The sequence below is a fragment of the Mobula birostris genome, chromosome 7 (genome assembly GCF_030028105.1).
Source record: "Mobula birostris isolate sMobBir1 chromosome 7, sMobBir1.hap1, whole genome shotgun sequence".
NCBI lineage: Eukaryota > Metazoa > Chordata > Chondrichthyes > Myliobatiformes > Myliobatidae > Mobula > Mobula birostris.
Genome location: NC_092376.1, coordinates 59,877,657 through 59,904,891, shown reverse-complemented (window position 1 = coordinate 59,904,891; position 27,235 = coordinate 59,877,657). Strand labels below are relative to the sequence as shown.

At 40.9% G+C, this 27,235-nt stretch overlaps 1 long non-coding RNA gene across 1 annotated transcript; it reads right to left on the bottom strand.

Annotated features, from left to right (window-relative positions):
• Positions 1 to 1,811: 1,811 nt before the first annotated feature.
• LOC140200748 (uncharacterized) lies at positions 1,812 to 18,582 on the bottom strand. The gene is made up of 3 exons (XR_011886720.1): positions 18,506 to 18,582; positions 9,721 to 9,865; positions 1,812 to 3,085 (listed from the first exon to the last, which is right to left on the bottom strand). It is a non-coding gene; the product is annotated as an uncharacterized lncRNA (long non-coding RNA).
• Positions 18,583 to 27,235: the final 8,653 nt, after the last annotated feature.

The window sequence follows — 27,235 nt, the reverse complement described above, 5'->3', positions numbered from 1 at the left end:
TCCTTCCTGTAGTGAGGTAGCCAGAACTCAACACAGTACTCCAAGTAGAGTCTGACCAGGTTCCTATGTAGCTGTAACATTACCTCTCGGCTCTTGAACTCAATGCCACGTTGATGAAGGCCAACGCACCATACGCCTTCTTAGCCACAGAGTCATCCTGCGTAGCAGCTTTGAGTGTCCTATGGACTCGGACCCCAAGATCCCTCTGATCCTCCACACTGCCAAGAGTCTTACCATTAATACTATATTCTGTCATCATATTTGACCTACCAAAATGAACCACCTCACACTTATCTGGGCTGAACTCCATATGCCACTTCTCAGCCCAGTTTTGCATCCTATCAATGTCCCGCTGTAACTTCTGACAGCCCTCCACGCTATCCACAACACCCCCAACCTACGACAGTGGTGTCATCAGCAAACTTCAATATGGCATTGGAGCTACATGGTCATAAGTGTAAAGTAAGTAGAGTAGAGGCTGAACACACAGTCTTGAAGTGTACCTGGGCTGATGGAGATTGTGGAGGAGATGTTGTTGCCAATCTGAACTGACTGGGGTCTGTTATTGAGGAATTCAAGGATCTAATTGCACAGGGAGGTATTGAAGCCAAAATTTTGACACTTATTGATTAGTTTTCAACCAAGTCACCAATTTACAAGCTAAGTAAATGTATTTTCTTAACACTATTATTTGTGAATGTGACGAAAAACCAAGTTATCAGAAGATTGATGCTAATGAGAGAGAGATAAGGGAGACAATGGAGAAACATTCAAAATGCTAATAAGAGAGAAGAGAGAGATTAATGAGAAAGAAACACATTTCAGATATTGACAGACCAATTGCTTTGAACCTGAACTGTTTGAAGTTTGATGGACAGGCGATACCCCAGCAGGGGGATAAAAAGAACAGGTTTGTTAAGGCACGACACACACCACGAGATCACGAGATAACGAGACCCTGGAAGAGTGGTGTGCCCCCACAAGTTGGTGAGAGTTGGAGGTCTGACTCAAGGGAACCGACCATAGCCTGACAGGGTGAAAAGGGACAATCGGCGGGAACCTGGTGTGTGTGTCCGCCCTTGCCTGGGTGCCAGGTTCACCGCGGAAGAACGGTCATATCCGGAACGGAGGGGTCACAGTCGGTGACCACAGAAGACATAAAAGGTTTCGCCCGAAAGCTAACTGCAAAGAACATCAAAGGTCTGTTTGAATCAAAATTTGCATTCTCTCTCTCTCCAACGGCACAACAGCGATTACTGCGAACTGTACTAAGCTGAACTGAGACTGATCATTTTACCCATAGACTGCGATAGAGCTTGATTGATTCCTATTACCCTAGTTCTGTGTACATGTGTGTTTTATCATTGCTAACCTGTTGCATTTATATCCGTACGATTAGAGTACTGTGTTACTTATTTCTTTAATAAAACTTTATTAGCTTCCAGTAATCCAGACTCCAACTAGTGGTCCATTTCTGCTGGTTTGGCGACCCAGTTATGGGGTACGTAACATGAAGATTTCTAGTTATAGATGATTTTGGTTTGAACATTTTGATTATACATCCTCGTTTACATTGTTAAATTCCATTGATAAAAGTAACATTATGCTAATTTGTCGCAGATTCCTGCTTATGCACTATATTCAATTATTATTAACAATTGCATTAACTGGGTAATTAAAGATACTGAAGCAAGCTATTCAATGAATTTCATTTAATTTTATTTAAAGCAATTAATTCTATTTATTTTTTATATTTAATTTTCTTACATATATCTTACTATAATTTATAGTATATTTTATGTATTGCACTGTTTGGCTGCAGCAAAACAACAAATTTTGCAACATATGTCAATGATAATGAACCTGATTCCGATGCGTTTCAAAGCTTAAGGTAAGGCTTCCATTGCCTAATGTACAGAAAATGCATTTACAACATTAAGTAGGTTTAAAAAGTTGACTGCACTAATAACATAGACTTCCTCCTTTTCAAAATAAGAGGCTTTTAGCGCAACTTTCTTAACACCCTTGTCTTTTGCTTCTATAGCATTATTATTCTGCAGATGGTCTTTAATGGCTTCTTACATCTGGATTAGTGATCTGCTGTTATTATCATCATCACAGGAGCGACTGATTCTGATTTGTCAGAACTGCTCTGCACATCACTGTCATGATCCAGATCAACTAGCTTTTGCACATATACACTTTGGGTCTATAATTACTTTTCCATTTCTGACAAATGTTTCCTGTTTTGTAGGGATACTAATGTATCATATCAGGTTTAGGTCTTGATTCAAGATCACTGGAGAATGGCACATGTGTTGGCTTGGCACCAAAAAAACTTGATACTAGTCCTATTTAAAGGGTGGTCGGAGGTTTACCAGAACTGGAGCAGGGGTGATTTAAATACAGTATTTGGGAATGAAAGCACTTACATCTGTGTTCAGAATAAGTGTTAAAGCTACTGCTGGGAAATGAGTTCTTCATTGTAGGGGAGCCACATTGTGAACACCAAGTGCAGTAAACCAGGTGAGAACAGGAGTAAGTGAAACACAGTTTCAGTTTGAAGGGCTATTTAGATCCCTGATCAAAGTTCAAAGTAAATTTATTATCAAAGGATGTATATGTCATCATATGCTACTCTGGAGATTAATTTTCCTGCAGGCAATCACAGTAGAACAAAGAAACACAATCGAATCAATGAAAAAACTGCACAACAAAGACTGACAAAAAACTTATGTGCAAAGGAAGACAAACAGTGCAATTACAAAATAAATAATACTGAGAAAATGAGTTGTAGAGTCCTTGAAAGTGAGTCCATAGGTTGTGGAATCAGTTCAGTGTTGAGGTGAGTGAAGTTGTCCACACTGGTTCAGGAGCCTGATCGTTGCAGGATAATAACTGCTCCCGAACCTGGTGGTGGTGTGGACCTCCTTCCCGATGGTAGCAGAGAGAAGGGTGTATGGCTTAGGTGGTGGTGGTGGTGGGGTGGGGGGGGGGGGTCCTTGCTGATGGATGCTGCTTTCTTGTGGCAGTGCTTCTTGTTGATGTGCTCACTGGTGAGCATTTCTCAAAAACCCCAAGTTATCTATTAAAAGAAACTGTTCCAGTTAATGATTCTTAATTTAGTGTGAGCTCTATAGTTTATGCTATAAACACAAATACTCAATATATACCCAACTCATTAATTTTGTAGAAACTGCTGTCTGAATATATTAAAATAATAAAAGAAACAGTTGCACTAGGTTATCCATCCTGCTAAACAGTGATAAGTCACAAAGATGAAGCACTTCATTTTGCCACAAATTGATGTTAGAGAAACTATACATAGTAGGTCATATAAATTGTTCAATTTCACTCCCTCATCTGTCATATAACGAAATGGCTTGTCTCAGCTAAAACAGGTTGTGCAAACAATTACTGCCAAGTGCATTTATCTGCACACAGGTCATTTATCATTCATGGAATTCTTCAGTTCTAAACAGTTTATTAGATGTAACTAATTCTATTGGCTGCCAGGTGCAATCATTCATCAATTTCCAGTTCCCAAGAGGTGCATCAAATACGCTGTCCTTTGTTGAGTAAAAACAATTAGTAGCAAAAGCAGCCGATTTCGGTGTTCAAAATATAAACAATTGAGAAAGGCATATGCTGTACATCACACAGTGCTCTAAGAGCATACCACATGCTTTTTGAGGCAATTATGCTTATGTTGTGATTCCTTTTGTGTTTTAAAAAACTTGTAATAAGAATCCAAACGCAGCTTTCGAAAACAAGTATGAATGCAGCTGATTAATTTATTGGTGTTTATTTAATATTTCAGTAATATCTGAGTAATATTGTAAATATATTGTTGGATTAAGCGTTCTTTGTTGTTTGCATTATTCACTATGGGTTACACGTACGAAGTATGTGAATGGCACACATCATTATGCCACATCATACGTGCACATCTCATTAAAGTAAGAGCAAAGTAGACATGTTATACCTGGTTCCATATTTTTCTTTCGATTAGCTTTTGGAGTCACAAATCGTAACAGTAACAATGAGGAACTTTTAAAATGAACCCGAGACTACTCCCTACCTGTTGAAGCACAACACGTTTTTCTTCGGAGGGAAAGAGAGAGATGCTCGTTTTTTTAAAAAGCCAGCATGTTTTTCTTTGCAAGGGGATAAAGACTTCTGATTTTTTAAAAAGCCAGAAAACAGATGAAATTAACGAGCCACAGGTCCATAAACAGTGAATACTGGGAGATAATAATAATTTTTTTGTAAGAAAGCAGAAATAGCTGGCAACATCAGAAAGATAGTCGTGTCTGATTGCACAACAGATAACTGGATGAAGTATATTGAACAAATTGAGTGGTATTTTAAAGCCAATGAAAACCAAGTGCCAGTTGTTGAGTGCAATAGGTGGAAAAGAATACAGTTTGCTGAGAGGTTCAACTGCCCCCACCAAACCAGCTGAGATGAGCTTTGCTGTATTCATAAATGTCATGCAGGAACATTTAGAATGAAAACCATTGTTGCTTGCAGAACGCTCTAGGTCTCATAAGTGGAATCAAAAGTAAGGGGAGTGCATTTCAGCTTACATGGCTGAATTGAAGAGATTGCCTGAGCCTTGTCAGTTCTGTGATGGGTTTTATGATGCACTGAGAGATCGTTTAGTTTTTTATTTTATATATTTACCGAAATACAGCGTGGAACAGGCCCTTATGGCCTTTCGAGCCGTATCACCCAGCAGTTGCCCTGATTTAATCGTAGCCTAATCAAGGGGCAATTTTCAATGACTAATTAACCTAACAACTGGTACATGTTTGGACTGTGGGAGGAAACCGGAGCACCCGGATGAAAGCCACAGAGTCATGGGGAAAATGTATAAACTCCTTACAGGCAGCAGCTGGAAATAAGCCTGGATCACCTGTACTGTAAAGCATTGAACTGGCCATTATGCTATCATTGCAGAAGCTTACAAGAAAGCATTCAAAAATAGCTCCTAATTGAAATGCAACTCACATTTTAAAGAACAGTTGAAATTACTATATCAATGGAAAGAGCAACCAAAGATCCAGTTGAGTTGCAATCAGGAATGAATGTGAACAAATCGCAACGTCCAAACAGAGATCTGCCTGGCCAAACAAATTGTGTTATTATTGTGGCAGGGGCTCACATACACCAGAACAATGCAGGAATAAAGGCGAAACTTGCAGAAAATACACCAAAGTAGGACACATAGAAGCAGCATGATGGGCAGACAAAAATAAATGGCTGAACGGGGAAGAGAAAAAGATAAAAAGTCAAGTTGCAGTTTCAAAAATAATAATAATCTGCATGCTATTGATGAAAAATCTGATAATGATGAGTGACACGGGACTGAGAAGTATTGAGATTTGCAATGTGAAGACTAACAAAACACAAATAAAATGGCTTACACCAGAAGTAAACAGCAAATTCATTAAAATGAAATTGGACACTGGTTCAGCTGTTTTAGTTATTCTACAAAATGAGTTTGAACAGTTTTTCAAAGATACCGAACTGAAGCCTGCAGATGAAGAAAAGATAACTCCTGTGGGAATGACATTGATAATAGTGAAATACAATCACCAACAAGGCATATTGGGCTTCTATATGCTAAAAACAGGAGGTTCAGCATTGTGGGGCCATGATTGGCTGAGACAACTACAATCGAAGGAGATCCATCCTCCACTTGCATGCCACATCCCCTGCAATATAGTCAATTAAAAGTGAATTCAGAAAGGTACTGGATGATGCCACAGCAGTGTTCAAGGGTGGCATTGGAAATCTCAAACATATCAAGGGTAAAATAGTGCTAAATGAAATGAAAATGTTACACCTATGCTTTACAAAGCCCAATTTGTTTTACAGTCAAACCCCACATAACGCTACCCCACGTAGCGCAGATTCGTTTCAACGTAGTTATTCAATTCTTTATTGAAAGTTTCTTAAATGACAAAATTTCATTCTAAACGACACTGCAAACTTCTCAAAAGCAGCTGCCATTACAGTAAACACTCAATCAGCCAATAAGAGCGCTTTACAAACGTTCTGAGCCATTCACAACCAATCACGTATAAGTTCACGCTCTGCCTCCCGTGTGTGCAAACGTTTTTGCTCCCTTGCCAATTTATTCCACTTTTTCACCCATGAAGAAAATGGCCTGCAATTTCCAGTGAGGGTAGTACATCTATGATGTTGGTGAAGCATTAGTATGGATGTGATACAGCGTTTGGGAACTGGTGAGCGTCAGGTTGACGTTGGCGCCTCTTTGAAATTGGCTACAATGACGATCAGAACAATTGCAAAAAAAAAAATGCAGACAAGATAAAAGTTTCTGCAATGACAACCTTAAGGTTATCATCAATGAAGGTGACTTATGCAAGGAGCTGTTTGCTTGAAAAAATGGAAAATAGACTAAATATATGGGTAGATGACCAAACACAATGAAACATGCCCCTAAGCCAGCTGATAATAATGGAAAAGCAAGAAGCATCTTCAATCATATTCAGGAAGAGGAATATGTCAGTAACATTCACAGCCAGCAGAGGTTGGTTTGATAGATTTAAACAGTGCAGTAACCTCCACAGCATACATATCTCTGGTGAAGCGGCTAGTGCAGACAGCCAGGAGGCCCAGGATTTTCCTGCAACATTGAAAGCCATAATCAAAAAGGATGATTATCCTCCCAAGCTGGTCTTTAATGTGGAAGAAACAGGCCTATTTTGGAAAAGAATGCCTTCTCATATTTGTATCTCCTGAGAAGAGAAACATGCATCTGGGTAAAAGGCTGCAAAGGACTGGCTAACTCTCTTGCTCGGAGGCAATGCTAAAGGTAACTTTAAGTTAAGGCCCATGATTGCCTATCACTCTGAAACATGTGTAATGTAGACATTTCAAAGTCAAGTCTACTAGTGATTTGGAAATCAAACAAGAAAGCCTAGGTGATGATGTTTTCCAGAATTGGTTTGTTTCACATTTTTGTCCAGCAGTGAAGTGGTATTGTGAGGAACATGACCTTGAACCTAAAGCATTGTTGGTGCTTGATAATGCCCCAGGCCTTGACACGCTTTGGACCTGCATTCCTGCAGAAGTGGCTAGCCTTCCACCCAACACCACTTCATTACTCCAACCAGAAGATCAAGGAGTAATAGTCAATTTTAAAGCCTACTACCTTCATCGCACACTCAAGCAACTTGTAGCGGAAACAAAAGAACAAGACAAACAATGCATCAGGAAATTTTGGAAAAAATTACAACATCATGAAAGCTGTAGACTATTTCAGAGCAGCCTGGGATGAAGTAACTTCAAACTGCATGAACGGAGTGTGGAAGAAGCTATGGCCAGATGCATGCAACAACATCCTGGGATTTCAGGCAGAACCAGTCATCCAAAACATGGTTGAACTGCCCGATGAAGCAGGATTAGAGGATGTTATGATGGTGATGTTGAAGAGTTACTGCATTCTCACGGTGAGAGCCTTAATAGTGAAGAGCTTCAGGAATTGGCAGGGCAAAGCATCCTGGGTGAATATGAAGACACAGATGGAGAAGAGGTAACACCAGCAAGAAACCTCACCACAAAATTCCTCAGCACTAGCATCACCACCATCACTCAAACCACGGACCAGTTCATTAATAATTACGCTGACTGGGAGCGAAGCAATAAGGCAAAGGGACAGGTTCTTGACATGATTTCCTGCTACTGAGGACTGCTTCATGAGAGGAAACTTAAGAAAAGGCAGTCAAATCTTGACCCTTACTTGAAGAAGAAGAAGCCAAAGTTAGAGAAGGACCCATAGCCTGGTCCCTCCTCTAAGATGTAACCACCACCGGCTCCCTCCGCAGCCGCTGGGATGTGTTGCTGCTCCACTGATGTACAGGTTAGGCCTATTCGTGTGTTTGTCACTCCATGAATTACTGTCTTTACAGAAAATAATATATCATATATCTCGGGTTTGTTTTTCTTGTCGGGCTTACATGTCTATTTGCTTAATGTTATAATGACCCCACATTGTGTTGATTTACATAGCACTCCACCTCCGAGGAATGCATCTTCAGTGTTAAGCAGGGTCTGAGCATACAATTTTTGATAAAACAGCCAGCATGCTAGATCACATGGAGGCTGGTGGAAGTCTTTTGAAGGTTGAGTGGAACCCATGGACAACGTCAGTGGTTCCAGTAGCCAGGAAGAATGGGTCTGTCAGGATCTGTGGTGATTTTAAGGTTACTATCACCCCAGTACTGAAAGGAGATCAGTACCTTCTGCCTAGGATGGGGGATACCTCCTCTTGACATATTCTCCCCAATTCAAATTGCAAGTCTCCCTATTACAGCAGAGATGGTCCAAAGGGAAACCAGAAAAGACCCCACACTATCTCTATAAACACAATAAAGTACAGTAGTTGGAATGTGCAGAACAAATTCCAGTTCCCCTATTTTTACTGGCACCAGGATGAACTTGCCCTTGAATGAGGTTGCCTTATGTAGGGATTGAGAGTTGTTGTACCATCCAAACTGAGAGATAAAGCATTGGAGGAGCTGGTACCTACCAAGTCACCTAGGCATGGTCAAAACCAATGCACTGGCTCAAAGCTTAGTCTGGTGGCCTGGGATAGACCAGCCGATGGAGCAACCTGACATGCACTGTTCAGGACGCCAACATGCCCAGAAGATGCCAAGAGCAGCGCCTCTCCGTTGTTGGGAAGGGCCTGCATTACAAGGACAGAGGATTCATGTGGATTTTGCCAGACCATTCATGGACACAAACTTCTTGGTAGCAGTGGATGCAGCTACAAAGTGGCCTGAACTACAGCCTCGCACACGGGTGGTGTGCTGAGAAGTCTCTTCTCAAGGACTGGTGTTCCAGTGACAATGGATCACAATTTATTGTTGAACAGTTAACAGGACTAGAATATAAAAACAAGGATGTAATATTGAAACTTTATAAAGCACTGCTGAGGCCTCACTTGGAATATTGTCAGCAGGCTTGGGCCTCTTTTCTTAGAAAGGATATGCTGAAACTGGAGAGGGTTCAAAGGAGGTGCACAAAAATGATTCCAGGATTGAATGGCTTGTCATATGAAGAGCGTTTGATGGCTCTGTGCCTGTATTCACTGGAAGTCAGAAGAATGAGAGGTGACCTCATTGAAACCTATTGGAGGGTAAAAGGCCTTGAGACAGTGGATGTAGAGAGGATGTTTGCTATGGTGGGAGAGTCTAAGATAAGAGGACACAGCCTCAGAATAGAGGGACATACTTTTAGAGAGGAAATGAAGAGGAATTTCTTTAGCCAGTGAGTGGTGAATCTGTGGAATTTGTCACCACAGGCAGCTGTGGAGGCCAAGTCTTTATGCATATTTAAGGAAGAGGTTCTTGGTTGGTCAGGGCATGAAGGGATACGGGCAGAAGAGAGGAGATTAGGGCTGAGAGGAAAATTGGATCAGCCATGATGAAATGGCAGAGCAGACTCAATGGGCCAGATGGCCGAATTCTGCTCCTATATCTTATGGTCTTTCCTGAAAATGAATGAAATAAGACATGTTACATCTGCACCATACCACCCAGCAACAACTGGCTCGGCAGAAAGGTTTATCCAGAGTCTAAAGAACACACTGCTGGCAATGTCAGCAGAAGACACTGGATCAGAAGTTTGCCAATCTCCTCCTTGCATATCACAATACAGCACATTCCACAACCAACAACTCACCAGGTTTGCTGTTCCTTGGTCACCGCCTGTGCTCACGTTTGGATCTCGTCAAACTCAATCTCAGAAGTATACAGGACAAACCGCTGAGACAAGTTGGGGGCTTCTCAAATGAGAAACTTGGTGTTTCATTCCTGGGTAAGCAGTCCTGGTGGGGGACAACAGAGGTGATCAAAAATGGCTACTCGGAGCAATTAGGGACAGAACTGGACCACTCTCCTACACAGTGGAGTCTGTGTCTGATGTCATCTGTAGATGAGACATCAATCAGTTGAAGAGAGCAGAGTCAATTGTTAGAGAAGAGAGGTGTCCAGAGCTGTCAGAAACACTTCCTGCAGTCCCAGAGTTAACTTCTACAATCACCACAGAGGAGGCCCCAGAACCTGAGATTATTTCACAGCCTCAAGTCTCTCCTGCCCAGCAGAGTGACAGCCTTGTCAGGAAAGATGTTATCCCACAAGATTAAGAAACCCTCCACAGCGATTAAATCTTTCGGCCTGAATGGGACCTTTTAAAATTTACAATGCTGTGGATGTCCACAGTACTGTGTAAAAGTCTTAGGCACATATATATATATAGCTAGGGTGCCTAAGACTTTTGCACCACACTGTAGTAATTTTATGTAGTGCACTATATTGCTATCGCAAAAAAAATCATGATATCTATGAGTGATAATAAACCTGATTCTGATATGGGTCTCTAATATGGACTGAGAGGGAAAGATACAAGGAGAGGGGAATCATGGTTGGGAAAAGGGGAAGGGAGAGGGAGAGGGGGGAAGGGAGAGGGGAAGGGAGGGGGGAGGGGGAAGGGAGAGAGGGGAGGGGGAGGGGGAAGGGAGAGAGGGGAGGGGAGAAGGGAGGGGGAAGGGAGGGGGGAAGGGGGAGGGAGAGGGGGAAGGGGGAGGGAGAGGGGGAAGGGGGAGGGAGAGGGGAGAGGGAGAGGGGAGAGGGGGAAGGGAGAGGGGGAAGGGAGAGGGGGAAGGGAGAGGGGGAAGGGAGAGGGGGAAGGGAGAGGGGAAGGGAGAGGGGAAGGGAGGGGGGAAGGGAGGGGGGAAGGGAGGGGGGAAGGGAGGGGGGAAGGAAGGGGGGAAGGAAGGGGGGAAGGGAGAGGGAGAGGGGGAGGGAGAGGGGGAGGGGGAGGGAGAGGGGGAGGGGGAGGGGGAGGGGGAAGGGAGAGGGGAAGGGAGAGGGGAAGGGAGAGGGGGAAGGGAGAGGGAAGGGGGAAGGGAGAGGGAAGGGGGAAGGGAGAGGGAAGGGGGAAGGGAGAGGGGGAAGGGAGAGGGGGAAGGGAAAGGGGGAAGGGAGAGGGGGAAGGGAGAGGGGGAAGGGAGAGGGGGAAGGGAGAGGGGGAAGGGAGAGGGGGAAGGGAGAGGGGGGAGAGGGGGGAGAGGGGGGAGAGGGGGGAGAGGGGGGAGGGAGAGGGGGGAGAGGGGGGAGAGGGGGGAGAGGGGGGAGAGGGGGGAGAGGGGGAAGGGAGAGGGAGAAGGGAGAGGGGGAGAGAAGGGAGAGGGGGAAGAACCAGCGAGACATTCTGTAATGATCAATAAACTAATTGTTTAGAATCACATGACCTTGCCTGGTGTCTCAGGGCTGGGTGTGTCTGCAATCGCACCACAACCTGGCATTCCTATTCAGCCACTTGTCCCACATCCATCCTGCAGAACTGCATCCTCACCATTCCCAACATCCTTTGCTCCCGCCAAATTAACAAACTCGTTCTTCACTCCACGCTAACGAATACAGTACTGTGCAAAGGTCTTAGGCACTCTAGCTATATATATGTGCCTAAGACTTTTGTACAGGACTGCATATAGTAGTATAGAGATGCATTTTATATTGAGTTGGAATTTATAGCTAAACAGGGAAGAGTGTGTGTATTGAATATTGCAGTAATATTTGATCAGAGCAGAATCATTCTTGTGAACCACCTCTGAACCCCCTTCAATTTCAACACATTCTTTCACAAATAAGGGGGCCAGAACTGCTCACCAGACTCCAAGTGAGGCCTCACCAATTCCTTAAAAGCTGCAGAGCCCCTCCTCCTCCTCCTCCTCTGTCTACTTGCCTGTCCTTTGACTAGACTGTGTATCCTTTTATATTAACATCCCAACTACAAGTGCCTTTCAGCCATTACTCTGTGATACCACAACGTCATACCTGCCAATCTCTAACTGTGCTACAAGGTAGTCTACCTTACTGTGTGCATTCAAATATAACACCTTCAGTCCTGTATTTGTCATCCTTTTCAGTTTTGTTCCTCTTTTACGCTGCAACTCATCCCACTAACTGCAAGGTTACCCTATCATCTGCCTGTCCTTTCTGACGGTGTTACTATACAGTACCTCTGCTTGTAAACCAACATCCCTCTCCTCAGCCCTATCACTCCAGTTCCCATCCCCCTGCTAAATTAGATTAAATCCTCTCCAACAGCTCTAGCAAACAAAGATATTGGTCCTCCTCAGGCTCAGTGTAGCCAGTTCCTTTTCTACACCTGCCCCATAAGTGATCTCATTGATCTATACATCTGAAACCACTATGTGTGTATGTACATGTGTGTGCATGTATGTGTATATTGGTATATAGTATATATGTGTGTGTATGTATAAGTCGAGATGCATTTTATATTGAGTTGGTTATTATAGCTAAGCAGGGAAGTACTGTATATTTAATATTTCAGTAAAATTTGAGTAATATTGTATAAATATACTGTTTGATTAAGCAATCTTTGTTGCTTATATAATCCATTACAGGTTAATGGCGTACATTATTACACCACCATGTCGTATGTGAGCGCCTCACTAAATTAAGAACTAAGTAGACACTTTATCCCCGGCTCAGTGTTTTACTTTCAATTAGTTTTTGGAATTATAAAATATAATATTTATATTCTGAAAATATAATATAAACTGTATTGGAAATTTTTAAATCAAGCCTGAACTTGGCCCATTGTCCCTTCTCAGCACAATATATTATATTTTACCTATCCCTTAAGTTACTTCCACTAATTTTAATATTCTGCTGCATTAATTAATACTAGATACTCAATGTGGGTTAGGTGAAGATATACAACATACATAATGATTACTTAAGAGCTGTTGCATGCTCATCAGTTTGACTGCTCACAACAATCAGTAGTTCTGTACCTTCTCAGACCAGAATTAAGTAAACAGAGGACAAGTGAACCAGATCCTGTGTTGTAAATGCCCATGAATATTAGTTCAAGCAAATTCTCCTTCTCTGAATATTACTTTCAAGGATGTTAATCATAAATACATCTATTTTAGACACATGGCATTGCTCTGTTAATTTTTGCGCATCTCACTCTCAATGTTTTAATTTCTTCTCCTGAAAATAATGCCTCACCCTCGGGTGCAGCTTGCTGTAAAGCAACTGTGCTCCAATGTCTCATTTGAGCAGGTATTCTTACAATGACGCACGTGATATATTTGAATATTCCATTAGGAGTATTTCAGCAATACAGTTATCTTTAATCTTGTCCCTTTCATATGTAATGACATTTTTTTTTTACAAATATGTACCCAGTGAAAGATGGTTAATGTACGAAAGAGCAAATTGCTTTTTCTCCCATTACTGTAACAATAATCAAAATCATTTGTCAACTTTAATCTGCCTCTTTGTGAAGCAGTGAGCAAAATGGTAGTTTAGCTTTTTCTGATATGACAGAGAAGGCCAAGAATTGCATTTTTTAAAGTAGAACTGCAAAAGGAAACTGGGCCTGTTTGTAGATTATGCTGATTTTCCTGGGTGCTGTTGGCACCACACTCACCGAGGGAACTATGGAGAACTCTGTCTAACTTGCGTTTTATAAATGATGGTAAGATTTTGGTGAAGTGAAGAGAGTTACTGTTCCCAGATCCTCAGAAACTAGCATGCCCCTGTAGCCATTTTGGGAATTTTCTTGACAATCCCAGTGGAGTTTTTGGTCAATTAAAAACCTCAAGATTTTAATATGAGGGACGAAGGGATGGAAGGGTGTCTGCTCAGCAAAAATACTGCAACCGAAATGTCAAGGTGAGACAAGCAGAATCTTTCTAGTTGGAGATGGTCAGTGTCTGTGTGGAACAAATGAATGCAGTCCACATCTGAAAATCACCCGTGTGTTTCTGCAGGTTGGTATAGTCTAAGTAGAAAGATAGAGCAACAGATTGTAAATTGTTAACAGTGGAATCTGCAGAAAATGCATTATACACAATTGGAAACCTCTGTGATATAATAAATTGTTAACATTAATGATATTAATTCAGCAGAATTACAGCATTCATGATATTTAAAATGTTATAAAAGGCATTGAAACTTTCAACTGGGCAATAGCTAATGGTTTAAAAAGTTCGTCTGTTTGGCGAGGTAAGTGGGTGAGTAGACTTATTTTTCCTGTTTCATTCCTGTAGAATTAGATAGCATGCCTGCAGGGTTAGTGCTTTGTTCAGGGTGTCAGATGTGGGAATCCTGGGAGACCTCCAGCCTCCCTGATGGCCACATCTGTGCCAGGTGCACTGAGATGCAGCTCCTCAGAGACTGTGTTAGGGATCTGGAGCTGCAGCTTGATGACCTACTGCTTGTCAGGGAAAGTAAAGAGGTGATAGACAGGAGCTACAGGGAGGTAGTCATCCCTAGGCTACAGGGGTCAGAAAACTGGGTATTTTCAAGAGAGGGAAGGGAAATGCCCGGATAGTGGAGAGCACACCTGTGGCTGTCCCCCTCAGCAACAAATATCTTGTTCTGGATGCTGTTGAGGGGGATGACTTGACAGGGGACGCCCACGGTGACCGGGTCTCTGGCACTGAGCCTGGCGCTGTTGTGCAGGAGAGAAGGTGGGAGAAGAGGAATGCGGTAGTCATAGAGGATTCCATAGTCAGGGGAACAGACAGGAGATTCTGTGAGCCTGACAGAGATACCCACATGGTGTGTTGCCTCCCAGGTGCCAGGGTACGGGATGTCTCGGATCGGGTCCTGAATATTCTAAAGGGGGAGGGTGAGCAGCCAGTTGTCTTGGTACATGTTGGTACCAATGACATAGATAGGACAAAGGAGGAGGTCCTGAAGAGAGATTTCCAGGAGTTAGGAAGGAAGCTGAGAAGCAGGACCTCCAGGGTAGTAATCTTGGGATTGCTACCTGTGCCACGTGCTAGTGAGGGCAAGAATAGTAGGATCAGGCAGATGAATGCGTGGCTGAGAGACTGGTGCAGGGGGCAGGGCTTCAGATCCTTGGATAATTGGGATCTCTTCTGGGGGAAGTATGACCTGTTCAAAAAGGACAGGTTACACCTGAACCCGAAGGGGACCAATATCCGGGCGGGAAAGTTTAATAGAGCTGTTAGGGAGGGTTTAAACTAATTTGGCAGGGGGATGGGAACCAGAATGATAGAGCGGAGGAAGGGGAAAACAGAAATAAATCTAAGATAGTGAGCAGTAAAGATGTCAGGAAAGACAAGCAGGTGATGGGGCAAATTTGTAGCCATTGGGATGAGATGCAGTGCAATAAAGTTGCAGTGAAATCAAAGCGAAAAGTATCAAATACTGGTCTTAAGGTGTTGTACTTAAATGCATGCAGCATAAAGAATAAGGTGGATGATCTTGTTGTACAGCTACAGATTGGCAGGTATGATATTGTAGCCATCACTGAGACGTGGCTAAAGGATGCATGTCTCTGGGAGCTGAACGTCCAAGGATACACGACGTATCGGAAGGATAGGAAGGTAGGCAGAGGGGGAGGCGTGGCTTTATTGGTAAGAAATGATATTAAATCATTAGAAAGAGGTGATATAGGATCAGAAGGTGCAGAATCTTTATGGGTTGAGCTAAGAAATAGCAGGGGTAAAAGGACCCTGATGGCAGTTATTTATAGGCCTCCAAACAGCTGCAGGGATGTGGACTACAAATTAAAACAGGAAATAGAAAAGGCTTGTCAGAAGGACAGTGTTATGATAATTGTGGGGGATTTTAACATGCGAGTAGATTGGGAAAATCAGGTCGGCACTGGATCTCAAGAGAGAGAATTTGTAGAATGTCTGCGAGATGGCTTTTTAGAACAGCTTGTTGTTGAGCCCACTAGGGAATCGGCTGTACTGGATTGGGTATTGTGTAATGAACCGGAGGTGATTAGAGAGATTGAGGTGAAGGAACCCTTAGGAGGCAGTGATCATAACATGACTGAGTTCACTGTGAAATTTGAAAAAGAGAAGCCGAAATCTGATGTGTCGGTGTTTCAGTGGAGTAAAGGAAATTACAGTGGCATGAGAGAGGAACTGGCCAAAGTTGACTGGAAAGGGACACTGGCGGGAAAGACGGCAGAGCAGCAGTGGCTGGAGTTTATGTGAGAAATGAGGAAGGTGCAAGACAGGTATATTCCAAAAAAGAAGAAATTTTCGAGTGGAAAAAGGATGCAACCGTGGTTGACAAGAGAAGTCAAAGCCAAAGTTAAAGCAAAGGAGAGCGCATACAAGGAAGCAAAAATTAGTGGGAAGACAAAGGATTGGGAAGTTTTTAAAACCTTACAAAAGGAAACCAAGAAGGTCATTAAGAGAGAAAAGATTAACTATGAAAGGAAGCTAGCAAATAATATCAGAGGATACTAAAAGCTTTTTCAAGTATATAAAGAGTAAAAGACAGGGTGAGAGTAGATATAGGACCGATAGAAAATGATGCGGGAGAAATTGTAATGGGAGATAAGGAGATGGCAGGGGAACTGAACGAGTATTTTGCATCAGTCTTCACTGAGGAAGACATCAGCAGTATACTGGACACTCAAGGGTGGCAGGAAAGAGAAGTGTGCGCAGTAACAATTACGACAAAGAAAGTACTCAGGAAGCTGAATAGTCTAAAGGTAGATAAATCTCCTGGACCAGATGGAATGCACTCTCATGTTCTGAAGGAAGTAGCTCTGGAGATTGCGGAGGCATTAGCGATGATCTTTCAAAAGTCGATAGATTCTGGCATAGCTCCGGAAGACTGGAAGATTGCAAATGTCACTCCGCTATTTAAGAAGGGGGCAAGGAAGCAAAAAGGAAATTATCGACCTGTTAGCTTGACATCGGTGGTTGGGAAGTTGTTGGAGTTGATTGTCAAGGATGAGGTTACAGAGTACGTGGAGGCATATGACAAGATAGGCAGAACTCAGCATGGATTCCTTAAAGGAAAATCCTGCCTGACAAACCTATTACAATTTTTTGAGGAAATTACCAGTAGGCTAGACAAGGAAGATGCAGTGGATGTTGTATATTTGGATTTTCAGAAGGCCTTTGACAAGGTGCCACACATGAGGCTACTTAACAAGATAAGAGCCCATGGAATTACGGGAAAGTTACATACGTGGATAGAGCGTTGGCTGATTGGCAGGAAACAGAGAGTGGGAATAAAGGGATCCTATTCTGGTTGGCTGCCGGTTACCAGTGGTGTTCCACAGGGGTCAGTGTTGGGGCCGCTTCTTTTTACATTGTACATCAACGATTTGGATTATGGAATAGATGGATTTGTGGCTAAGTTTGCTGACGATACGAAAATAGGTGGAGGGGCCGGTAGTGCTGAGGAAATGGAGAGTCTGCAGAGAGACTTGGATAGATTGGAAGAATGGGCAGAGAAGTGGCAAATGAAGTACAATGTTGGAAAGTGTATGGTTATGCACTTTGGCAGAAAAAATAAACGGGCAGACTATTATTTAAATGGGGAAAGAATTCAAAGTTCTGAGATGCAACGGGACTTGGGAGTCCTCGTACAGGATACCCTTAAAGTTGACCTTCAGGTTGAGTCAGTAGTGAAGAAGGTGAATGCAATGTTGGCATTCATTTCTAGAGGAATAGAGTATAGGCACAGGGATGTGATGTTGAGGCTCTATAAGGCGCTGGTGAGACCTCACTTGGAGTACTGTGGGCAGTTTTGGTCTCCTTATTTAAGAAAGGATGTGCTGACGTTGGACAGCGTACAGAGAAGATTCACTAGAATGATTCCGGGAATGAGAGGGTTAACATATGAGGAACGTTTGTCTGCTCTTGGACTGTATTCCTTGGAGTTTAGAAGAATGAGGGGAGACCTCATTGAAACATTTCGAATGTTAAAAGGCATGGACAGAGTGGTTGTGGCAAAGTTGTTTCCCATGATGGGGGAGCCTAGTACGAGAGGGCATGACTTAAGGATTGAAGGGCGCCCATTCAGAACAGAAATGCAAAGAAATTTTTTTAGTCAGAGGGTGGTGAATCTATGGAATTTGTTGCCACGGGCGGCAGTGGAGGCCAAGTCATTGGGTGTATTTAAGGCAGAGATTGATAGGTATCTGAGTAGCCAGGGCATCAAAGGTTATGGTGAGAAGGCGGGGGAGTGGGACTAAATAGGAGAATGGATCAGCTCATGATAAAATGGTGGAGCAGCCTCGATGGGCCCAATGGCATACTTCTGCTCCTTTGTCTTATGGCCTTATGGTCAATAGCGTGGAAACAATACATTCTTATTTTTTTTATGGACCAGTAGGAAGATGTTTGTTCCTCCCTTGTTTCACAAACACAGTTCATTATAATCTGTGGTCTGTGAATAAGTAAATGAAAGGACACAAAGATTGTTTTCTTAATCTTGAGTTTGCCAAGAATGTTACATAAAATTTACCCTTTTGAAACATTATGAAGTATGAGAGGAATGTAGCCATAAGCACTAAGATGTTAACAGCTATTAATCCAGCTGGATGCGGAAGTGCATTGAGCTGCTAAACTAAGGGAACAAATTACAGATCAACACAATGATCTATTTAGGAAAGGTTTGGCAGTTGGGTATGAACTCACTCAGCAGGCAATGAAGTCACATCCTCCCAATGTCAACAGCCACAGAAAGAGCATTCCTGCAAAACAAACCTGCATTGAATAAATACGCAAACACGAGGAAATCTGCAGATGCTGGAATTTCAAGCAACACACATAAAAGTTGCTGGTGAACGCAGCAGGCCAGGCAGCATCTCCAGGAAGAGGTACAGTCGACGTTTCGGGCCGAGACCCTTCGTCAGGACTAACTGGAAGAAGAGCTAGTAAGACTATTGAATAAATACCCCAACTTTCAATTAGGTTTGTGACAAGAGGTTGCTTCTTTAGCTAGTTCAAATGAGAACATTTATGTGTATCTAAGTGTGATTGATTGAACCTGAAAACTCCACTTTTCAGAATCAGATTTAATATCATGAACATGTCGTGAAATTTGTTAACTTTGCTAGATATTTTGTGTATTGCACTGTAGTTCTGCCACAAAACAGCAAATTTCCTGACCCAGTGCTGTGATAATAAACCTGATTCTCATTCTTGAATGATAAGTATTATGAAACAACCCTCAGCATCTGAATACAATCTTTATTCTAATTTAGTTTCTGCAATATTTGTTAAGAAAATACTAAAACTAAATGTATAATATATTTGAAGTTACAGTTTCAAATATTTTAATTAGCAACCAATTTCATGGTTAATTTTATGGTTTTAGAGTGGATATTTTAATAATAGAAATCATCAGTATCAAGTTATTACAGATTATATTTGAAGACAATTTTTTTCTAATTTATTATAACAATTATATCTTTTCTAATATTATTTAGTTGCTTATTTACTGCCTCTTCAGGAGAGGGCCAATTAAACAGCCATGGATCTGGAGGTGTACGCAGGTGTGAGGTGAGTCAAGGGAAGCAGATATCTTCCCTTGGACAGAATAAAGAAACAGATGGGAATTTACATCAGTCCAGTAGTTACTTGATCATTAGTACAAACTTTGTACATCACTCTGGATTTCAGAAAATGAATCATGTTATCAGAGGCAGTTGCTTGGCAAGTTGCAACAATTTGATATTTCCACCTTTAGCAGAATTAATTCTACTCCCCAGATCCACCACCAACACTGAAGAGTGCTTTGCAAACTAATATGCTTTTCTTTACATCTATACTTTTTATATTGCTACCTGGTTTTATCACTATGATAAAGATGATTAACAAATACATTGCCTAGGTGCAGATGCATTCATTGAATGATCTTTGGAGCTCATAACTTGTCTTTTGCACATTTTCAAAACAAAATGTTTAATAGAAATCATACTCAGCAATATAACATTCTATTTATGACTTGCAGTGCCTTGCCACTTTCATCACCAACTCGTACTTTCTATCACTTTTCTTCTCAGTCCTCAAGGTGATTCCCTTTCCCAAATTACTCTCCTCTGTTCCTCTGGGGCACTAAGCACTGTCAAGTACCTCACTGCATTCCATTTAAGACCCTTCTTTAAAATCTTTGTTATGCTACTGCTCTCTCCATACTGCACACTAAGTAGACCTCCCTAAGATTTTCTGAGATTCATCTTTCCACCCTCCAGATCTGGACTTTCTATTTAAGTGTTTTGATCTGCATATCAACCTCAATGAGTTCTTCTTCTGTGAATTTACTTCCTAAATCTCCCTTCAATACACAGCACTTTCCTAATGCTATTCAAGCGCATGTTCTGGCTCTCTTTTACCACCATTATCAGCATCAGTGGTCTCACAATTCCCGTCATTTCAATCACTGATACAACCATTTCTTGACAAAAAAATCAATTGCTTTTGTCTCTGTAACCTTGTTGCCCTCTTCTCTGACCTCAGCCTATCTATTGGCAAAATATTCACAGCATCCTCATTCACCTCCAGATGTAAATGTGGCCCAAGGTTCTAGTTACCTTCTACTTTAGTTCTCCAGTTTGCTCCCAATCTGACCTCGTCAACCTATCCAGTTCTTTTCCAGTAAAGCTTGAGGAGCAGCATTTCATCTTCGAACTAGACCTATAGCATTGTCCATTCTATTTATTTATTTACTTAGAGACACACTGCCAAATAGGTCCTTCCGGCCTAGTGGGCCGCGCCACCCAGAAACCCACCTATTTAATGCTCACTTAATCACAGGACAATTTACAATGACCAGTTAACCTGCCAGCCAGTACATCTTTGGACTGCGGGAGGAAACCAGAGCACCCAGAGGAAATTCAGGCGGTCATGTGACAAATGTACAAACTCCTTTCAGACCACGGTGGAATTGAACTCTGAACTCCAAAGCCCTGAGCCATAAATCGCTGCACTGATTGCTGTGCTACTGTAGCTCAATACTGATTGCAACAATTTCAAATAATCATCAATTCTGCCATTTTATCGCTGGTCTTACATTGTCATTTAAACTTGTTCTGTCTGAAACGCCATCATTCACCAGCCCTTCTGTTCTCTCCAGCCTTATTCCTTTCAGTTTTGATGACCTTTATTTGAACTTTAGCTCTACCAGTGTTGCCTGAATAGCTGAGGATTTGCCCCTGCAAATATCAATATGAAAGAATTTGCAGACGCTACATTGATGGTGAGAATGGGATGCTACTGCCTACAAGAAAGCATTTTGGTATAAAGACATTGGAGAATATGGTTTCCTATATCCTATACAACACACACAAAATGCTGGAGGAACTCAGCAGGCCAGGCAGCATCTAGGATCCTAGATGCTGCCTGGCCTGTGTGTTGCTCCCTATATCTTATAGAGTGCAATATTTAAACCTGTTCACACTCAAGTTGCAACTTAATGTCCTGTCATACTCAAAACTCAAAATGATTCATTTAATAAACAATTATAACATGTCTAATGACAAGTAGATTAAATTTCACGTTGAGACATGTCTTTTGAATAATCTGTAAGTGATCATACTGGTTAGTCTTGCATTGTTAAACTGGGAATGAAATTCTGACATAACATTTTATAGCATGCATGACCCCAACAAGCAAGCTAATGCTTTTCCAACAATGTAAAATCAATAATACTAAAAGAGAAAACTTGTTAACCAAGTTTCTCCGACCCAGAACCCATTTCTCAAATCTGGAGTTAATGAACCTTGTCATGCCATTCCCCTGCTGCAACTGAAGAACTTTAAAACAACCTACGGGCCCATAAACGTGTTTACAAAGTGTTAATCATTATTCTCATACACTCCTCCCAGATGCTACCACTTATCTACACACTGGGGGCAATTTGCCGTGTTTGGGATGTGGAAGGAGACGAGCGCTGAGAGGAAACCCAGGTCATCAAGGAGGAATGTGCAGACTCTGTACAGAGAGGACCTGAGGCTCTGCTTGCTGTGCCAATGTGCCAGCCAATGTTTAACGACTAAGTGAGTTGAGTACTGAATGCATCTACCTAGAAATTCAACACCAATCAGTAGTGCTAAACTCAATGTTTCTAAAATTCAGATATATTGATTTCTCCTACCAAGTAAGGGAGGTGGGAGGGAGGGAAGACCATAAGACATGGGAGCAGAAATAGGCCATTTGATCGATCGAGTTTCTTCTGCCATTCCATCATGAATGCTTTGTTATCTCCTCTCAACCCTAGTCTCCTGCCTTCTCCCCATAACCTCTGAGGACCTGACAAATCAAGAACCCATCAACCTCCGCTTTAAATATACCCAATGACTTGGCCTCCACAGCCATCTGTGGTAATGAATTGCACAGATTCACCACCCTCTGGCTAAAGAAATTCTTCATCTCCGTTCCTCCATTCTAAATGTACGTCCCTCTATTGTGAGGCTATGTCCTCTGGTCTAGACTCCCCCACTGTAGGAAACATCTTCTCCACATTCAGTCTATATATGTCTTTCAATATTCAATGGGATTCAATGAGATCCACCACCCCTCCCAAGAATTCTTCTAAACTACAGCAATTACAGGTCCAGAGCCATCAAACGCTCCTCATACTTTAACACTTTCATTCCCAGAACAATTCTCATGAGCCTCCTGTGGAATCTTGTAGGAAGGAGAGGGATAGAGAAGAGTGTGTGGAAGAGGGGGAGGAAGGAGGAGTAAAGTTGCCAACAGTCCTGTTTCGAATTTCAATGGAAATTTGACAGCACAGCACAATATTACTATTAGGACTTAATTTGCTCCTTAACTTTCCGAGCTCCAGCACTCAGTTGAGCCCTGCACAGAGTGTTAAAGGATGAGATGGCATCTGTCTGAAACTGTCATCAGAACCTGTACCAAGGTTGGATTTGTGAGAGTTGACACAGAAATTTGTAAGTTTCACAAGTTAAGAAATCTAGCAAATTCACACAGAAGCTGGACATTCACATGCTCCTGGACATTTTACTCATGCTTTCAAATTGGACAATGCTTAAACTACCTCCTTGTGCAGGCTCATCAAACTTCATTTAAACCACCTCAGCACTGCCCAGCAAAATTTCACTTTAGGGGAGTTCAGACAGTGGTTCCCCATTTCTCTGGCACGGTGAGCAGACCACTCATACTTGGCAACTCACTGCACGTAGCTCCTGCTTATAAATTAATCTTAACTGCTGACTCAATGCCAGGATCTGAGATGGTGAATGTCTTGGCCTTCTTCAGGTTTTGCTGGTTTCTGAGTAATAGTCTGGGTAACTGCTATTTCTTCACACTTTGAAATATGACAGACAAAAGGTTGTGATTATGATGAAGAAAGGGGTAGTTGAGAGTGCCATATTAAATGATCCAGATGTGATAAGGTGGAAGAAAGTTTACATGCTTAAGCCAAGGCCAATTGAACTTCTAGACCAGTGTACTATAATGATAAAAATGTTAGACCATGAAATGAACACGTTACTCCATAATAGCTCTTATAGCTTGTAATGTTATTTGTAATCTATGAAATGATAAGATGACTTTTAATCTTTGAGAGTCAACTTACCTGTTTTGATCTTTCACGATTGTTAACTTTAAGATCATTATCTTGCATTCTGTGGATTAAAATATCAGAAGGATCAAGAACTTTAAAACTGTCAAAGATGCTTATTTTTATTGTACTGGAAAGTAAATTCTACAAGATATTAAAACTATCTTGCTGGTCATATATTCTCATTAATATATTGTCCAAAATATTATGGACATTGACAAAACCCAGAATAATGTTCAGAAAAGTCACCTTTGTGTGCCCCATTAATCATTATCTCAAGAATTAAAGTGATCTTTAGGACATAAGAATATTAAACTAAATATTTATGCAATTTTGCTTTTTAAAATTTATGTAATGTTTTTGAGATTCTGAAAATTACCTGACCATTTACTCTTAGGGAAAAATATGTATCATTGATCAAGGTTATTAATGTTGCTATTTATATATTAATTGCAACATATAATTGACTAATAAATATATTACATTCCAGGACTATTGAAGTTAGAAGCACAGGCCAATTATTTTCAGTCACTAGTCAATTATAATAAAATGCTCTGACAATTTGCATTCAAACAGTAAGCATATTTTTATTTATAAACAGATTGATCCTTTGATGAGTTATTTGCAGCTTTTACTGTTGGAAAACCAAATTCTGTTGGCAGAAATTATGAAGAAGAAAATGACTAGGTGAAAAACTGTTCCCCTGCCCCATTACCAGTTCCGAGTTCACTAAACTGTGTTATATACCAAGTATACCATGACAACAGAAAAGCAAATCATATGAAAGGCTTTTCTCTGACATTTATTAGCATAGAACTTAACAACATATAATCAAATATTCAATTGTTCAAAAAGGAATTGAAATGAAGATGTGGTAGTTCTACACGGTTAAAAAAAATGTTTGCCAATTTTTCCAAATGAACGCTACCAATTCATAGAACATTTGTATGGGATGATGTTTGCGCAAGATTTGATGAAATATTGAATTAATCTACATTGTTTAACTGCCTTGTGGCTGTTTTCAATGGGTTCATTGACTTGGCAAGATGCAGTGAGTTAATTATGTTTTCCAAGCTATTCCACGTGAGATCCAGCAAGCGTTTTTTGCCGAGCACTGGAATGATCAACGCATAATGAGATTGAAGACAACCATGGCTTTGACAGCCAGCAGTAATAGTTCTCCGTATGTTCAGCAGATGCAGGTCAGTAAGCTGAAAACAACCTATTCCACCCCCCCCCCCATTATATTCCCCACTAAGTAGTTGGATATCAACTTGATGGTGTGGTAAATTTGACAAGAAATAATTGAAATATCTTTAGAGTTAAAAATTTTATGGGGTTCAGCAGCTAACAAAAATATGGTGTGCAGTAAGGCATGTGTAAGTACTAAGCAATATTTAAGTAGGTCATAAACTGGTAAGCAGGCTTCCTATTGCATTTCGGTAAACCCAGAATAATTTTAGCTTTCACGTCAAAAATGGCCCAATTACTCCACGGTAAAGCGACTGTAAAAGCAATTTAACTGGTTAATTTCTAAAAATAAATTTTACCTTACTTCAATAAAAATATTTTCCTGACGCAAAAACACAGAAGACAGCTTTTAAGAACTTTTTAAGACAGCAGTATTGAGCTCACGTCCACTGTGTTCAATCACACACGGTTTCTGTGAAGGGCAACGATCTTCTCCATTGTGCTTTCAGAATTTCATGATTTCCGATATAGCATGGATTCCTCAGATCAACTTCACTAAGTATCATCACAAAGGAAAAGCTTTCCTCAGAAGAATGCTTGAATAATAATAGCCTCAGTATTAAATGATTACCACTTTCATAAAATTAGAAACATCCAAAAAAGCACAGATAACGATGATTAGTCACATGAAATTCATTTTCATATGATTAGTAAAATGACTGCTGCAAAAATGGCCAATGTTCAGGACAAAGAGATAGTTTCTGCCCAACAGCCTCACTCCTAGATTTTCTTCTATGTATAATTAGTTATTTTGTTCTGCCTTATGCTAGTTTTAAATATTTTGCTGTGTGTAGCAATAATTCAGCATCATTTCTATTTATCTTTACACAAAAGGCAAAATAAAATCAAGAATGGATATCATTAATAAAAAAAGTCATGGCTTGAAGGAACAATGCCATTTTTATAACCTAACCAACCACTTTGGTCTCAGTGTTCTAAACCTATAAATCAGCATCTCAAGTCTCAACCAACTCATTTTATGAGCATAATGTTTCTAAAAAAAAACCCTGCAGCCATGTAGGATCTTTGATCTGAACCCATAACTCTGTGAGAGGCAGCACTATAAGGTTAAGAATTAAGCAACAACTAAGCTAACTGGAAGTTTTCCCAGTCCTCAAGTAAAGGTACTAATATCTCATTGCCATCCAAAATCAGAAACATGCATAAAAGTATAAAATGCATAAAACAATCACAAATCAGCTCATGGAGTCCAATTTCTTTCTGCAAAAAAAACGTGAAAAGCTAGAGCCATCAAGATATCTCAGTGACTAAATTCATCAGCAAAGTCTGTTTCATTTTCCATTCAGACCAACTAAGACTGGCAAAAAAAAAGCAGTGATAGCGTGGAGGATGAATTCACAGGATGATTTTCTTCATTAGTGTGGAATAAGCTACTTTAAATGGAGTATTTTACAATATGAAGTTCAATAAATAATCAGGTAGTTATGAGGTAGTTAGGAAATATGATAGAATTCCATACAAGATTGAAAGCAATGAAATATTTTTAGCAATCAAAAAGCAGGAATTAAAAGAGCATATCTGCAGGGAGGTTGTAGATAACTGTAAGTATAATAGGGTTGTGATTGTAGATGCTTTAATTTCCTTTGTATTGACTGGGAAGACAACGCGCTAAGGAGTCAAATGGGGCAGAATTTGTTTAGTGCACTGTTTCACAGAAAGATGAGCCTTGTTCACAAGTTAAAGTCCAAAATTGAGCCAAAGGTAATTTTGATGGGATTAGACAAGAACTTGCAAAGATTTGTTGGGAGAGGTCATTAGCAGGTAAAGGATGTCTGACAAGTAGGAGGTTTTTCAAAGTGAGATAGGGAAAGCGTCAGTGCTGACATGTTCCTGTTAAGAGTAAAGGTCAGGCTGGGAACCCTAGCTGATGATGGATTGCGAGGATCCTTTGCCAGTGATTATATTGCTTATTAGGCATTCAATTTTTATATAAAACAGTGCTATTTGTTAATGCAGATCCCTTCCCTGACCTACATTAAAACTTTGAAACTTTAAGTAGACTGATGGAGTTGTTTTTCTTCCCCCTTCCAGTATCAAAGTCATCTCTCTGCAACCAAGGCTACTAACAGATCCATTCATCCACTGAGGGATTTTATGCTGCAGACAAGTTTTCCTTCTCAAATAAACAATACTGACTATAGTTCAACAGTCATCACTTGGATCTAAAGCACTTAAGAAAATACTGAAAAATAAAATATGAAAATCAAAATTCAATCAAGTTTTCAACTTGAATTGAAAATCTGTAAAATATATCAATAAATCTATAAAAACACTAGCAATAGCTTTGAAAATGTACAAGTAAATTCTTTTTTTCTAAGGCAAATCAAATAACTGGTGACATTGCAAGTTTGAATTTTAGTAACCCTATGTACTATCACATGGAACAGCAAAAACTGGGGCAAAGATTAATCTTACTGTTCAAGTACTGAATTTGTTTTCTTCCAGGCACACTCTACTCATAGTACTGATAGCACTCATAGTACTGATGAAGATTAGGTGAGAAGCACGATTTGGGACTTGTAGTCCAAAAAACTTTTCATAAACTCATCATTATTTGCATAAAA